The sequence below is a fragment of the Ixodes scapularis genome, unplaced genomic scaffold (genome assembly GCF_016920785.2).
Source record: "Ixodes scapularis isolate PalLabHiFi unplaced genomic scaffold, ASM1692078v2 PGA_scaffold1__304_contigs__length_218370807, whole genome shotgun sequence".
NCBI classification, from domain to species: Eukaryota; Metazoa; Arthropoda; class Arachnida; order Ixodida; family Ixodidae; genus Ixodes; species Ixodes scapularis.
In genome coordinates, this window is record NW_024609846.1 from 182,818,721 (window position 1) to 182,835,172 (window position 16,452).

Consider the following 16,452-nt stretch of genomic DNA (forward strand, 5'->3'; position numbering starts at 1 on the left):
CTTGCTTCCCGTGCAGCCATGTCTTCATACAAGAATGCCGTCGATATGGGTGCAAATTCACTCAGTACGTTGTGGAATGATTCCAGCCCATATGTTTGTGCATTAGGAGACAGCTGCTTCACGTCTTTTGCAGTTTCGTGTGGGCGGGTGAACCTGGGGAAATTGAAGCCTTCAGTAATACAGTGTAGAGTAGAGTGCGTTGAAACATTTTTTTGGCAAACCACAGTAAAAAAAAGTGTATGATCCGCAAAAACGTAACAGTTTTCATTGGTTTTTGGGCGGGCTACCGATTAGATTCACATAGACGTCCATGACTCTGCAGAGCTAATATAATTTTACAAATATCTGTTGACTCGTCTTTCTTTAGACACTTTCCTTTAAACTTAGTGTTCGGCCTATAATCGTAACCAAACAATGTAGATGTATGCAACAGTAACATTTCCAGGTCCATGGAGCCAACCCAGATGCTCCCCATATCAGCCGCTTCTCCGAGCTAAAAGTGAAAAGCATTGAAGCTCGGCTACGGCACAAGAGCTACTGCATGCTTGAGTCAACAGTAACCATATGGTCTTATCAGGCTGCGTCTCATCACAATAGCAGCAATCCGAGCAATAAACACTTTACGTATCTGTGAAGTTTATTTTCAATGTTCCCCATGTGAAATAACTAAGTTTGATTCCACACTAGTTTTTTTTCAATGTTCCCCATGTAAAATAACCAAGTTTGATTCCACACTAGTCGGCATCTTGTATATAAGCAATATTTTTTATCTCTTACGATGTAAACCTAGCATAATAAGATGGTACCAACCAGGCACAATGCACTGTTTGTCTCCAACGTCCTTGTGTAGGCACCGTGGGTAGAGCTGACTATGGCCAGTGTGGATATTGCAGACGTGGTTCGTGACACTCGACCATGCTGCGGCAAGCAGTTCACCATTGCCACCGCTAGCACTTGCCACCACCACAAGTGGTTGCAGACGGGGCTCACCCAGGATGCTAGGTCCTTGCAACCTGCACATTTGCTGCCTGCAGCTAACTTCTTCCTGATCCCTGCAGCAATACAAGTTCAGGGACAAAAATGTTTGCTTGATGTTAACACCCCACTTCCGAATGCCCTACTTTGCCTGCAGTGCAAGCAAGGTCTACCCAGAGAGAATTTCCAGAGAGAGTTGCTACAGCAAAAGTCGCATGCCATGAGGGGAGTAGAGAAGATTTAGCCACACACTCCAGCTAGTCACAGGATAATTGTCGTCAGAGGCTATGGAATGGCCAGTTTTGTTTGGTTCTCTGTAAAATGTTTTTATGAGGTGTGCCGGTATTTCATCCTTCCTCTGCTCACTTGGAGAGACCAAATAGAACAGTTGGTAATGGAGATTGCTTTTAAACAATTTATAATAGGCGCAACAGCAATATCGAAGATAGTTCTAGGGTAGGAAATAGAACACCTATAAGACAGAGCTGCAGGTTGGTCTTCGTTATATTGAAAGACAATGTTCGCATTCACCTTTAACAGCGTGCCACACGTCAAACAGATGCAGGATTGTGGGCTGGTGTATTCTCATGTTGGGCTTTATGCTCGATTGCCTGTCCGTCGTGAACGAGCGAATAAGGATGTTCCTCGATTTCAGGAAAGCAATTCCTCGTGCGCAGCCTTCCTTTTCCATGTTGCTGCTTGCACTTACTTCGGGACACTAAAAAGAAGGAAGTTTTTTATGGAACGGGTCAAAAATATTGCACACTTTGTACCTTTGCCTTGTGCCTGTGTTTTTTGAGCCAATTGTTTTTCCTCTTATTGTAAGGGTTCTCACTTCCTTGACTTGAACCAGTTCAGTGTGGACAATCTTGCTCAATCGATGCGAGTCGTAGCTGTACGTCATGTACTTTGCACTATGTCCCGGAGAATCGCATCGTCCATCTCCTGACAGATCCACGGGCTCTCCCGCAAGGGCTGTCAAATCCTCGTCTCGTTGCCTATCCCAAACCTGGAAATATTAAAGAAAGGCAGTGGCAGCTGTAACAGTGCAGTTAAAGGAAGCTGTATAATAATGAGACTACACAAAAGTGCATTAGCAGTTTTGTATGATAAAAAACATAAATGTGGTACAAGCTACGGATCTTTGCATCTGAGAGGACAAAAGTCACCAAAAGTGCCCAATCTGTCTCGCATCAGAGAACATGTCCTATCACTCATAGTAGGGTATGCTGCCATAGCATTATGCCGGCACACTGCAGAAAGTTGCTGCAGAGTAAGTTACACTATGCTTGAATCAGACGAGGGATCTACGAACCTTTTGCACAGCAGGGAGGAGGTAAGCTTTTTGATAATCGTGGAATCTTCGTTCCGAGAGGACCCTAATATTCATGAGGCGCATTATTCTGAGAGCTGGTGCCGGGCTAGAGCCGTAAAACGGCAGGACAGATGCGATGTCGACATTTCCAACCGGTTTTCTTCCCACGTATGGTTGGCTGAACCAGGTGTGCGAGTGGTTCTTAGGGCAGACGGTTGTCACAGTGAGGCAGCTTCCACTCAGATGGAGGGATGGCTGCGTACCGTACGGGCTGCGTCGATCAGAGTTCAGACCGCAGAAGACAGCGAGCTGAAACGCAGCGCCAAAAAGGTGACATCAAGGCGAATTTTGCGCAAGACATCGCCATCTAATTCCATCTAGCTTTTTCTATGCACTCTGTAATACTTGTTCATTATTATGCTTAAACTACGTTTTGTTATTTTTTAATTATTTAAAAAAAAATTGCTTGATAACTGTCAAATAACCTTTTTCACATAATTTTCTCCACATAACAACAAACAAAAACAAGAACTAATTTGATGCCACAGCTAGATGTACACACAATCGGAAAGTGTAATATCAGTATCTTTAAAAGCTTTCCTGCGGTCTCCTTGTTTATGCCTGCATGTTCAACATTCTATTATGGTGCACATGCAGGCAATTTCAAGGGCTTTCATCAATATAGGTACGCAAAGCAGAGACTCGAACCGTAACCGAAACTGAAAACCATTTAGGAACGAAAATTTTCAGTAACCATAATCGGAACAAAATTGTTATTTGAAATTTAAAAAAAAACAAAAAAACATAACCGCAACCGTAACCGTAAAGTATTTACCGGTAACCGGTTTTAACCAATATTAGCCGAAAAAAAAATGGTTTTTCTTAGGTATGACCTGGAGAAGGGTTCATGAAATATCGTGGCAATTTGACAGAGTTACTTTCAGCGAGTGGTGCATTTGGTAATACATTTCCGTTCAATCTAACTTTAGGATTAAGGATACTTAGTTGGAATCAGTGGTCGTGCTTATAATAAAAAAGTATCTATTTCTAAATCTGTCACCCTACTACTTCGCTACATGTATCAATATGTGTCGCCTTCAGTGTAATAACTGATAAGTTAGAACTGTCATATGTCCATCCAATGCGGTCCTATCAAAACCACCGATGTTCCTGACCTGCAGTAGCCAGTATGAAGAAACGAGGTAACTTGACCGTCATGCAGAGCTGGCGGAAAAGAAAACCCGGTATTCATTTAGTCTGAAACGTGTCGCTAGTGACAATTTTGAGAGAACACAGAAATGAAAAAAATGTGAGAGGTTTGACATTGGCGTTAAGTGTATGTTTCATATTAACGTGATTCAGAATTTATCTGAACAGGAAACAATCACAAAAATTGAAAGTATTTTGTGAAGTGAAAGCTAATATATCCTTTGATGGCCAGTATTTACATGGAAGTTCAGTGACTGGACGGCATCGGCGCTTGGCTATTCAAACTGGCGAGCCCCGTCATGGAAGATCCGTTTACTGACCGGCATCGTTTTATTTTTTTTTTGCCTTTTCACTATGCACTCAAGTCATTGAGATTCTGACGAACTGCGGCAATTCATGAATAGCGAGTGAAAATTTTGTGTTGATCAATCCTTCCTAAATGACGGCCGACGCTAGGGTATTTTATCCCAGCATGGCAAGTCTGACGTGTTTTCTTGCGAAAACGCAAAAAGAAAACAATGCGGTGAAGAAAATTTGCTGCCCAGGATTTGAGAATATGACCGCCTACGCCACAAAAAATAAATTTCAAAACGCCGAGCGTTACTATTTTCAGGAAGCTAGTTTCATTTGATGTACTATACTTAAGGTCCGGTGGTATACAAACGTGTTTGGCTCTGATAAAAATAAAAACGGTATAACTGAGCAAAAAAATTTTAAAAAAAACCTGGTATTATTGAGCACGCGCTTTCAGTTACAAAAACAATAATAAACATTACTTTCCAGAGACTAGAAAGGTAAGAGATGTGTTGACGCTACGAAATTGAGTGTGAAAATATGCTATTTCAGGCAGGAATCAACTGTTTTCTGTGGTAGTTACGATTATCTAACAGAAATATTTCAAATGTTCCCATAGCCAAACGATATATGTCTCTTTGATAGCTTATGTTATACGACATACCGTACCAGAGGAACGCGAATATAAACCCTTTTTTTTTAACGCAAAAAAGCGAGAAACACCACTGCGTTGTGAATGTTCACAATGCCGGGTTTGTGAACGTGACCCCTTGACGCTAAGAAAAATAAATGTTAAAACGCCGAATGATACCATTTATGAAACATAGTTTAATTATCCGTGCTGTACTTGAATCTCAGGAATAAAACGTGTCTAGGCCTAATGAAGAAGTAAAACTGCAGAGCGCAACCTGTGCAAATAAAACCTGGCGGCACGCGGGGGATAGCACTGACCTACAAGAACAAATTAAATACTACTTTCCGGAAGTCAGAATATGAAGAGATGTGCTTAATACGTAGAGCGCTACGAGCTCAGCTAAATTACTGCTTTAAAATGCTGGTATTCTTGATTCAATAGTGGGTGAAGATGGCCGCTTTCAGAAACACTTCGGCTGCATTATTGTGGCAGTTTTACCACTTACACATTTTCCCATTTTGCTCGCAATATGCTCATTATTATTACATTGCTTTTTTTTTTTTTTTGAAAGGACTTGTGCTGTTTGCCTACGGTTATGAATTATCCCGGCAAAACAAGAGGGCCCCGGTTAGTGCATTGCTACGGTTCAAACTTTGGCTCGCTCTTTTAATTTTTCACCTTCTACGTGATTATTACCCTAATGAACGGTGCCAACGACTGCAAAAACATAGAAAATATTTAAAATCATAAAAACTAATACAAAAACGTGGAAAAATATCTAAAATATTAAAAACTAATAAAAGAAAAGGTGAGAAAAAAATATTTAAAAGAATAAAAACTACTACAAAAAGGCGAGAAAAAAATATTTAATATAATAAAAACTACTACAAGAAGGCGAGAAAAATATATTTAAAATAATACACACTAATACAAAAGGTAAAAAAAATACTTAAAATAATAAAAACTAATACAAAAAACATGCCATAAAAAGAGTGCCCACCGAGATTCGAACCAAAGACCGCACGCTCAGCAAGAGAGAGCGTTAACAAACTACTCTACAGACGCCGAGTTGACCTGGTGTGTTTCCTAGAAGTATACATGTTTGCTAAATTCGTTTTGAGACATTGTACACTTAGTTTCGTATTTAATATTTTGCTAAGTTTTCAGGACTTATTCATAATATTATGGCAATATTGACGTGCGCAATAATTTATTATTACTGTGTCTGTTATAAGTTCTATAATGCGGTTTGCTTATCCTTTGATTTGAAACGTTTTGAAAACACGAAAACAATCTCATCGAATCAACAGCCTATGTTTCGCACGGTTTGCCGGGCGTGTCGGCCGTGTGCGTACAGTGAGCTAGAAGGGGAAGTATGCCGTGCGGCGGCGGAGAGCGGGTCCTTTTTGCGATGACCGTTCCGCGCGGTACGTGGGGGCGCTGCTGGTAGCAGGAGCGCTGCGGTAGCTGCTCAGATAGCTCTGCAAGCGGAATGTGCGGCTGGTTTTCGTATCGTTGGGACGGCGCGGTTGTTTATATTTGTTTATTAACTGCTGCTCTGCGTACTTGTGACGAATTCTAGCGCTTCCGGAACGCACAGTTGCAGTTTTGTTGCGATCACGTGCGTGCCCAAGGACACGCCTGGTCGTAGTGCATTGTTACCGTTTAGACCATGTCTTTTCCCATTTAGAAATCTTAACGAATAGTATCCCCCCTATGTCATGCCCGAAGGGCCCTTAGGGTAAATAAATACAAATAAATTCTATGTTCAAAACACCTTTGGCAGAATTTTAGTGCGGACTTATATAGCTTACACATCTATATTTGCTGCTATGTTAATACCTTGACTCGTCAGTATCTAATCCATTTTGCATTGCTTAGCACACTTAACAGTTAGGAAGCTACTTGTGAATGCATCTGGGTGCTACTTTTCCTCTTCAGACTGGTCTCGCACAAAAAAGACACCGACAAAACAAACAGAACACAATTATGGAATGCTTTATTTGGCATACAAATTTCTTCAGGCCAACCCTTCCTCCTTTTTGTTAGTCAAAACCTCTTCACAAGCAAACACAAGCTTAAGTACAAACCAAATCTACAAACCCACCTGGGCAACTCACAGCTTAATCTTCTTCTGGACAACTCACACCTCCTTATCTTCAGGTGTTTGGCTTGTTCTCATTTAAAGCTGCGCTCCTGGTTTAAACATTTGGAATAGAAGCGAAAGCGGAGAAGTACATAAAATTTCACTATACTCAGTGTAAGCTCCGTATCATGTTTGTCGCATCCCGGCTGTGGAATGTCAACACCCCACAAAAACATTGAAAAATCATACACGCTTTCTGCATTAATTTTCTTGGAGCTGAAAAAGATGGTGAATGATTCCTCTAATGTGCTCACAAGCTTGGCAAGCTGAGAAGATGGGTACAGCAGACCACCATGATCAAAGTGCTTAATAAGCTCATTCTCTGGATTTGACTGCGCATGGTCTTCGCTCATAGTCAAGAGCCTAACACATGTACTGCAAGCAGTTTTTCTTGCCACTTTTCTAGCCACGTAGCCTGCAACATAATGTATTAATCGGCTTAAGCTGTGCCTAGTAATGCACCTGCTATGGTCTCCTGGTGGCAGGATATCCAGAACAGTCTCAACATCATCAAGCTTTCCATTATCTACAAGGCAGTCAAGTGCATTTATAGGACTCGGCTGATCCTGGCTGAACCTGACACTGCTGTGACCAATCAGTGAATTTATCACTTCAGTGCTGCAGTTTCCTGTCTTTGGAGGCTGTGCTACATTATAAAAGGCTAATGCATTTACGGTCACTAAAAACTGGGTGGGTGTTGGGTGATCGTTATTGCCGTTACACTGTCGAACGATCCCAAACAGGTTCTCTAACTTGTCTTGGCTTAGCTTGCATGTTAAGAGGTACTTAAAACTGCACTTTGAACTTAAGTACTCAGCAATGTCGAGCGTTGAGCGTAAAGTAACACGCAAGCCCTCTGCAGTGCTACTGCTCAAAAAACCTGTCTTTGAGTCGTGCGCATGTGATTCCCACTCATTCATAAACTCTAGGAACTCCCTTAGAAAGTCTGCACGAGGAGAGTGTGGCTTTAAGGCTTTTGATGGTACACGCGCCGTCATAACTTTGATTAATTTTGAGACGCGCGAAATGAAAGCTTCTGTCCCATGCGCTGGGCCACAAATTCTTTCAATTTGCTTTCGGTAAAAGAAAAGTCCTTTCATCACCTCATCACTAAAAAGGAGGAGCTCTGGTCCTACTCTTTGTTTTTCAAAACTGTTGGGAAAAAGATGTACATGACTAATGTGTGGCATAACCTTAAGGGTGACACTTTCATTATCCAATTTCCATGCTTCCTTGATATTATCAGATGAACTCGTCCCGCAGGTGTATTAAACCCAGTCTTTAAGAACGCATTTGTTAAATTATTAAGTAGGTGCGGAAAGTCAGAAAAAAAAATGCAGGGCACGGGTGTCGTCCACAGGATGAACACACTTTGACTTGATGCTTGAGGCAGTTCCTGCATTTCAAGATAAAAAAATCAAAGAACGTGATTAATGTAGTGAACACTTTTAAAGGAGAAACTGTTTCAGCAGTATAGTAGTATGGTACAGCCAGAAGCAGATAAGAAAACATTAGTACTCGTCACTGCAAGCAGGCATGCCTGCTGGGAAGCTAAGACACTTACTTTGTATGCCGAAAACCTTCCACATACTCCGATTCCAACTTGCACCATCGCACGTCACTCCATCAACGTAGATCCCCGCATTTTCACAGAGTAATGTGGACTGGAGGATGATCTTGGCAAGAACGTTAGCCTTTACATTGCTCTTGGAAGCGAAGATGCCAAGAATTTGCATCCATTGGCCTGAAAAAAAAGAAAGCACAATTGCTAATTGGCACACAATTCTCAATCTCAAGACGCAACAAAACTATAGCTTGAAAGGACAAAATTGAAGAAAGCAGTTATTCTAAGACATTCAGCATCGTTCACATACCTGAGAATGGCTGAAATACCACGACGAGTCCATGGTCTGCAAGCTCCTTTTTGGAATTCTCTGCCTCAAAGGGACCAAGGTCAACAAATCCTTCTAATGGAGCCTGCACAATTTAAAAATGAAAAAAAAGAATCGCAGCATGCACACCGAAAAATTGTGCTACTCCTGTATGGCAAAAGCAGTATGTGGTATATATTTTGAAACATAGTTACCATCAAATTATGTATAAAGGAAGAGTATAGTTGTTCACACTTACCAGAAGGTTCGACATCGATGTGTTCCGTCAGCTTCATTTCATTGAATGTTATCGTTCCGTGCCGGCTGTATTCGTCCATATCCTTCGTTTTTTTCCTTGAGGGTCGTGAAAATGTTCGGGTTAAATGCAAAGCCACTCTTGAAGTGCTGTGTCGCTCTTTTTAAACAGGTGCGGCCCGGTTGAGCTAGAATGTTGTGCTTTCTCATGTGTTTGTAAAGCTTAGCACTTCGCATGCGCATCAGTATGCACTCTAGAAGCCATTCATCTTCGTACCTCATTCCTTTTCTCGACTTTCTCTGTGCTGCTTGGAAACAAGCCTTGACGGTTGCTTGCTGCTTGTGAGGAAGGCCCCTTATTCTTTCAGCTACCACTTCTTCAGATAACTGTTCGTTTTTTGCCTTCATCTAGCTCAAGCTTATTCTCGCACTACTTAGCTTGGCTTTCGTTCTCCGCAGATTACGCCGTATATTACGACGACTCTTGTTTGCAGCCACCTTCTGACGCCGCCTTCTAGAAAGCTGGTTTAGTATCAGTTTCCTCTCATACCTACAGTGCATACAAGCACGGAGGTTATCGGCTACGACAACCGCGCAGTTCCTCGAAAAGAACGCCCCATTAAAAGACGGGCACTTGTCAGTCAAAGGCTCTATACCTGTACCAGGGCACAAAGTGAGCTGGCTGACATTGTTGATCAGTGCCTCCGCCTCTTCTCGTGTTGCGAGTATCTTCTGGCACAACTTTTTGCCTCTGATGAGAACATCGGCTGTAGCAGCAGTTCCCCCAGCTTGCATTGTAATCCGCACCTGCTTTTTCACAGCTATCTTGCTTTGTTCCACAGCATCGACTTCGCACTCTGCGTACAGAAATGAGTCCTCAGCACACGGCTGAAAAATTTCCTACCATACGTTTGGCCTGGTCAGCCCTGAAAATGTCAATCTTTCACGAGCTTGATCAGGAAGTTCGACATCGTTCAGGAGGCCAACATTATTAGAAGCCGCTTCTGACAGCATGTTGTCCTCTCGTCTTCGCTTCGAATTGGGGAACACCTAATCGCTGAGGTTGCGTTCCTTCCTTATTTTCGGCAGTGACTTTGATAAGTACTTAGGAGCATCTGGGAAAATAGTAGGAATGGCATCCTTTGTCAAGAGCGGTCGGTCACGGGGGATTTCAACGACCTTACCGTTGATCGTCATCTGGAAAGACCGCTGGATGAACCTTGGCTCAAAGTGGCGCTCGCAGACGACGCTGCCCTCGCCGAGGGCTCGATCTCCTCTTTTTATGTTCCGCGACCATTCTTCGCGGCGATCAGCCTCAAGCGGAACCCGAAACAAAGAGCGTTCCTCTTTACACGAGCGATAGCCGCTGCTGCAGTTCGGCACAAAACAGAAGCCGTCTCGCTTGTCACGCCGTCTCCCCGTCATCTTGTTTCATTTCAGTCCACACACACAGCACCACCACTGCTGAACCCAAATACAACACGGTCAGGGTAACAGCACAGGCAACGAGGCACCGATCACACATAAACACAGCAGACTACCAACGCAACACGTGTAAACATGTACGCACCGCCTCGCATGGTCGCGCTCCTGTAGATGACAGCGCCCTCTGCGCTGTCATCGCTGCGGGGACCACCTCGCCTCTGTTGAAACGCGCCACGGACGGCACACTTCCCCTTCTAGGTCACTGTAGTGTGCGTTTGAATAGTTTGAATGCCTGCGTTTACGACCGGCTAACGGTTAAATTTCCCGATTAGTCGTGATGCGTGGAGTAGGCCTTAGTTTTAAACGTGTCTGAAAAAGACGAAAGCGACTGTGAGACGTGGAACTACGTTAAATTAGCTCAACAGCCAAGATCATGGCACGGGATCCGAAGTAAGTTTGTTTCTTTGTTCGTTAGAGCTAGCTTATTTCCTGCGTTCAGAAGGCTTGTTATTGTCTGTAGATCGCTTGCTTTTACCAGTATTATTAATTATGCGCGAATGGTGTTACGCGAGGCTGTTTTTCTTCTTTTTTCTCCGATGAAGAGACTACTCGCTCAAGGTCCATCAGTAGCGGCGGAACTCTTTGGGAGACGGAGGGTGGGGAGGGGGGGGGGGGGGGAGGTCAAAGGCGGAAGAGGAGGGGGGGGGGGGGGGTTGATTGCCTCCCTCTGCCGTATTGTCTACTGGTAAACTAGAATGTCTGGAAGCGCGCGGTGCGGTGCCCCTCCATCGCCGACGCCATTGCGTGCGGAGAGCTGGACCCGACAAAAAGCAGCGATTGATTGATCGAGCAAGCCCGTAGCTTCCACCGCCCAGTCGTCTCCAAACGATATCGTTTTCGCGATTCGTAATCAGAAAAGGATTGCCGAAAATTGGTGCCGCAGTGAATTCACCCCATGGTTAAATTAATGCATAGCATACCACTTTCGATCGCAAAAATTTGTGCCCGCGAAATAAGTTTTGACGCCGGCACTTATACCTCGCGAAATGTCGAGCTCTAAATATCATTTTCTGTACACGTGTTTTGTATGATCCAACGCACGTGCAACGAATTTCACACCTCCAAAAACACTCGGGCTGCTTTAAATGTCGAAGCATTTACTTTTTTCATACTGCTGTTTTTTTAGAAGCTATCAAGTATTAATTACAAGCTTCTAGGGAAATTTACAAGCATATCCTGAATTAAGGTAGTGTCCCGCCAGTTTTTGGTATCTATATGTTGTTGAGTGGAAGTATATAGTGTTATACGTACCTATCCCTGATTTTTCGTTTGGTACTGACTTTAGCGAATGGTGTAAGTTGTAATTGTTTTTAGTTGTTGCATGATTGTAGTAAGGTGGTGAGCTGGTACTAATTAAACATGTTGAAAAAGAGTTCGCCAAAAATCAAGGAGACAGGGAGAGTAACACTTAGACTTCATGCGAGCGCAAACTGAACTCGCATAAATCAGAGAAGGGAGAAATAAAAATGTGGTAGGGCTCGAGCACATGCCCAAGTGGAACGCGCTGATTTACCTCTTAGCAAGAGCCGATTAAAAAAAAAAGGAAAAACAACTTTGAAGTTAGTGAAGGTAAGAAATGGATGGCTAGTACATACAGAAAGCTAAATTTTTCACCTACCTATGCACTGTTTAAATCCTTAGAAAAAACGTGAATACTTAGCAGATACTATAAAAACATAGAAGTAAATGATTTTAGGCTTTTATTATTCGTAGTATGGCGACCAATTTGTCCGCACATCCGTCTGTTACCTGAGCGGCCAAGGAAATTGTTTTTACAGTATTATGCATATGGGTGAATTAACACGGCCCACTTGGACCTGTTTGAACTTCTGCTAAAGCTCCTAACGCATTCTTTTTTTTTTCTGTCTAATTTATGTGTGTTGGGAGTCTTGACTCGTATGTAGTGTAGGTATTCCTCTCCTTTATTACTTGTTTTTTGAGTGCTATATTTCAAGATGTTCAATCAAAATGAACTCACCCCTTTACTACATGGAAAAGCTGTTGCAAATCCTAGAGTGTCTGTAAAACAGGCTACCTGACATCTTTGCCTCACACCCCGGTTGCTGAAGCTCACATTCTCCGAGTACAGCCTTTCTGATTTCTCTCATCCTCTTACTTATTTTCTTTTGTGTTCAATAGATCGAGTTGCGAATGTGCACCAGTCTGCATCCTACGTGTTCCTGTCCTTTTGTCCTTGTCTTTTTGTGCACCTTTTTCAAGTAGGTCCATGATATTTTTTATCATATATTCTAATCTTTGTTTTCATCTTTATACTTACTGCAGCCTTTCCCAACTAGACGTTTGCATTCACTTTCGCCATCCTGATGTGAGTGACCTGAGACGGCACAAAATGACAGTCTTTCCTGCTGAAGTCATGGTTTGATGGAAGAGTGCCAAGGCTGTTCATGGTAAGGTGCTCTATATATTGAGCAATATAATGCAACTTATTGCTGCTAGGATTGCTTTTAACACAGACTGTGTTTATGGGCTGGCCTTTAGCATTCCTGTTGCCACTCACGTGGAATGAAAGCCTTTTAGGGAAATTGCGCATTTCATTCGTAAGCGGAATGCTGAGTTTACAACAGAAGTGCGTTGCATTGCCTTGCGTTGGGGATCAGTGGCCGACTGGGCTAGCGCACATCAGCTCGGAACACGTGGAACAAAAGCTTGCGCTGCAGAACCCAGGGATCCTGGGTTCAATCCCCACCCCTCCCCATTTCGATCTAGATAAGCATCGTGCCAGCATTCGGTCGTGTATCGCTACTGCGTGGTGCAGGTAGAAGATTCCAGGCTAGCAGTCATACTGCACTGGCTAAATTGCTAATCTACAGCGAGCAACTCGTCGCAACTTTCAAATGGCTCACCATCTACACTCTGTAGAAATATCAACAGAGCCCCAACAGAAGTGCGTCACTATTTGCACCCAGTATTGCTGTGTGTTGTATCTGTATTTTGTACCTGTTTATTTAGTGTTCCCAATAATGGCTGAGCCTTCCCATTGGTGCGCTTGTTAGTAGCAACACACAGACGCGAACAAACGACGAGAGTGGTGAAGAGCACCACTTTTGCCGCTCGTCACCGCGCCCATTGGTTTTCGGAGAAGTTTGCAGTGTTAGTCTTTGTGGTATTTGGTCATATATCGCATATGGACACAACCAGGGCACTTTGCCTACAACTCAATACTTGCAAGACTTGCGTGAATACACCCTGTAGGTGCTCGCACTTTTAGAGTCATTTTAATGTTGCATAAATGATAGAATGGATGCTTGGGCGAGTTGATGAACCGCATTCTATGGTGACAGCGCGGAGAAACATTCGCACACCAGATACTCAGGAAGACAAGCACACGCGCTGAACTTACAACTCTCGTGTATTTGACTACTTCGTTCTTCTCTTCAACGTCTAGATTGACTTTTTAGATCGTGATAAGAACAGCACAACATACAAGAAAAAAAAGCAAAGAACAAAAAAAAAAAAAGAAACGAAAAAAAAAAAAGAAAATAGGAAGCCCTTACAAGTCATCCCTCTCCCTCACTGCTATCCTCAAGATAGAAATTGGAGCTTTTTGGTCGACAACACAATAGAAGGACTACTTACACACTTGTTCTTCAGAGGCTCTATTTATTGTGCTTCCATTATTTCTCTTGGCAATGGGTCTCGACTCTTAACTATTACAGAACAATTTTCAAAATGTGCTACACAACCACAATCCGGAGAGTGGGTTCCCAAATGTCCAGCGGCGGCTCGGTGAGTGTTATAAAAATGCTCCTTTAAACGATCATTAAAACACCTGCCAGTCTGGTCTACATAACTAGTGTGGTAAGAAGTATGTAGGCCAGACTGGCAGGTGTTTGAATGATTGTTTAAGGGAGTATTTTTATAATAACCACCGAGTCGTCGCTGTACATTTGGGAATCTGCTGTCAAGATTGTGGTTGCGTAGCACATTTTGAAAATTGTTTTATAATAGATAGATTTGAATTAATAGACAGATTAATAGGATGATTTGTAAGGGTTTTCTTTTTTCGTTTTTTTTCTTTGGTCTTGTCTTTCGCTTTTTTCCCTTGTATTTTTCTATTTCTTCTGCTTATCACGTTCTGGAAAGTCAATCCAGACTTTGAAGAGAAGAATAAAAAAGTCGAATACACAAGAGCTATAAGCTTAGCGCGTGTGCTTGTCTTTCTGAGTATCTGGTGTGTGATTGTTTCCCCGCACTGCCACCGTAGAATATGCAAAAATGAATAATGACATTGGCATATTTGTCATGCCAAAGACTGTTACACTTATTCCGAACTCTGATCTGCACGAGATCATTTTTTTATTTTTTTATGAATACTGTTCACCCCGAGTATGGGGCCTGAACAGGTGTGGGGTATAGAAGAGCACTGAAACGTACAACATCAGGACTACAGTACAGTACACATTCAGCGACATTCACTTAAAATAAAGGGGCTGAAATAGCACAAACATTCAATATATTCTATAGCACTCAAAAAAATGAATTATCAGCACTCGAAATCTTTAACGAAATTTCTATAAAATATTTAACTACTATTTATCATTTCAAACCAGTCATATTCAAAAGGGCGCTCTCAAAATCATCTAAACAGTCCAATGACAACATATTTTGTGGGAGATCATTCCAGTTTTTTACAGTTCTAGGGAAAAAAGAAAACCTATAAGCGTCAATATTACATTTAGGCAGTTCAAACTGATTAGTGCTAACGTATCTGAGTTCTCTCGATGCGCGATGAGTTAATCTAAAATCCGGGTTAATGTTATACAGGTGATGAGAAAACATAAAGAAAAACTTTAGTCGAGCAATTTGTCGACGGACGGAAAGTAAGGGGAGATTGAGGCTGTTCAGCATATCTGTGACAGAATCAAGTCGCTTGTATTTGGATAGAATAAATCGCGCCGCCTTCCTCTGAACTTTTTCGAGTTCACCAATTTGATTTTTTCTATAGGGGTCCCATACCGATGGAGCGTACTCCAAGGTAGGCCTAATATACGTTGTGTAGGCCATTAACTTCACTTTAGGCGGAGCACTGGCCAGTATCCGTCTTAAAAACCAAAACTTTTTCATTGCTTTGTGACATATTTCATTTATGTGTTTACTCCAACTTAAGTCTTTAGAAAGTGTCACACCCAAGTATTTAAAACTATCAACTTCAACCAAAGGACTCCCATCAAGCTCGTAAGTATAAGGAAGAACATTCTTAGTTTTGTTAGTTATTCGTGCAAAAACAGTTTTTTGTGTATTAATTTTCATCTTCCATTTCGAGCACCAGTCCTGAATAGACCCAACAGATGCACTTAACCTACGCCGGTCGTCTTCCTCCTCGATTTTTTAATATACCAGACAATCATCCGCAAATAGCCGCACAGTAACCCCTTGATTTATTTCCGCCGCGATATCATTAATGTAAATTAAAAATAATACTGGCCCGAGTACTGACCCCTGGGGGACGCCCGAGGGCACTTCAGATACAATTGAACGGTCACCGTTAACCTCTACATAGTGCACCCGATTAAATAAATACGCCCTTATCCAGAATATCACGTTCTGATTTACACCATGCAAAGAAAGTTTATGAAGTAGTTCAGTGTGTGGTACTCTATCAAACGCCTTAGAAAGGTCAAGGCATATCGCATCAATCTGTCCTCTCTCATTAGAAGAAGCTGAAAAATCGTCAAATGTTTCTATGAGTTGCGTGACCGTCGATAGTTTCTGGCGAAACCCATGTTGGTTAGAATGAAAAATGTTAGAGGATTCAAAATACTTGTATAAAGCTTTAGAAATAATGTGCTCAAATAATTTGCATACTATGCACGTTAAAGATACGGGGCGGTAGTTTTCAATATTATGCTTACTTCCTTTTTTAAGGATTGGTACGACCCTCGCACTGCGCCAATCGGGGGGTACTTGGTGTTGTTTTAGTGATGTTTGAAAAATAATGGTAAGGTATTTTGAAACCCATTCTGCATATCTTTTTTAAAAACTCGTTGGGTATTTCGTCTGGCCCGGTTGACTTCTTTACGTCTAAGTTTAATAGTAATGAAAAAACTCCCTCTTCAGTGATTATTATATCCCCCATAGTACTACTTGTCGCATTTAAGCTCAAGTCCTCTGTAGCACCATCTGTATTAACAAACACACTATGAAAAAAGTTATTAAACCTATCGGCGATATCTTTTGGATCGGTCACAATTTCATTGTTTTCAATTATATATTCTAATCGTTCCTGCCGAGGTTTTAAGTGACGCCA

At 42.2% G+C, this 16,452-nt stretch overlaps 1 pseudogene; it reads right to left on the reverse strand.

The window, feature by feature from the left end:
* Positions 1-14,741: 14,741 nt before the first annotated feature.
* On the reverse strand, positions 14,742-15,289 carry LOC115322267 (annotated as a pseudogene).
* Between the last annotated feature and the right edge of the window lie 1,163 nt (positions 15,290-16,452).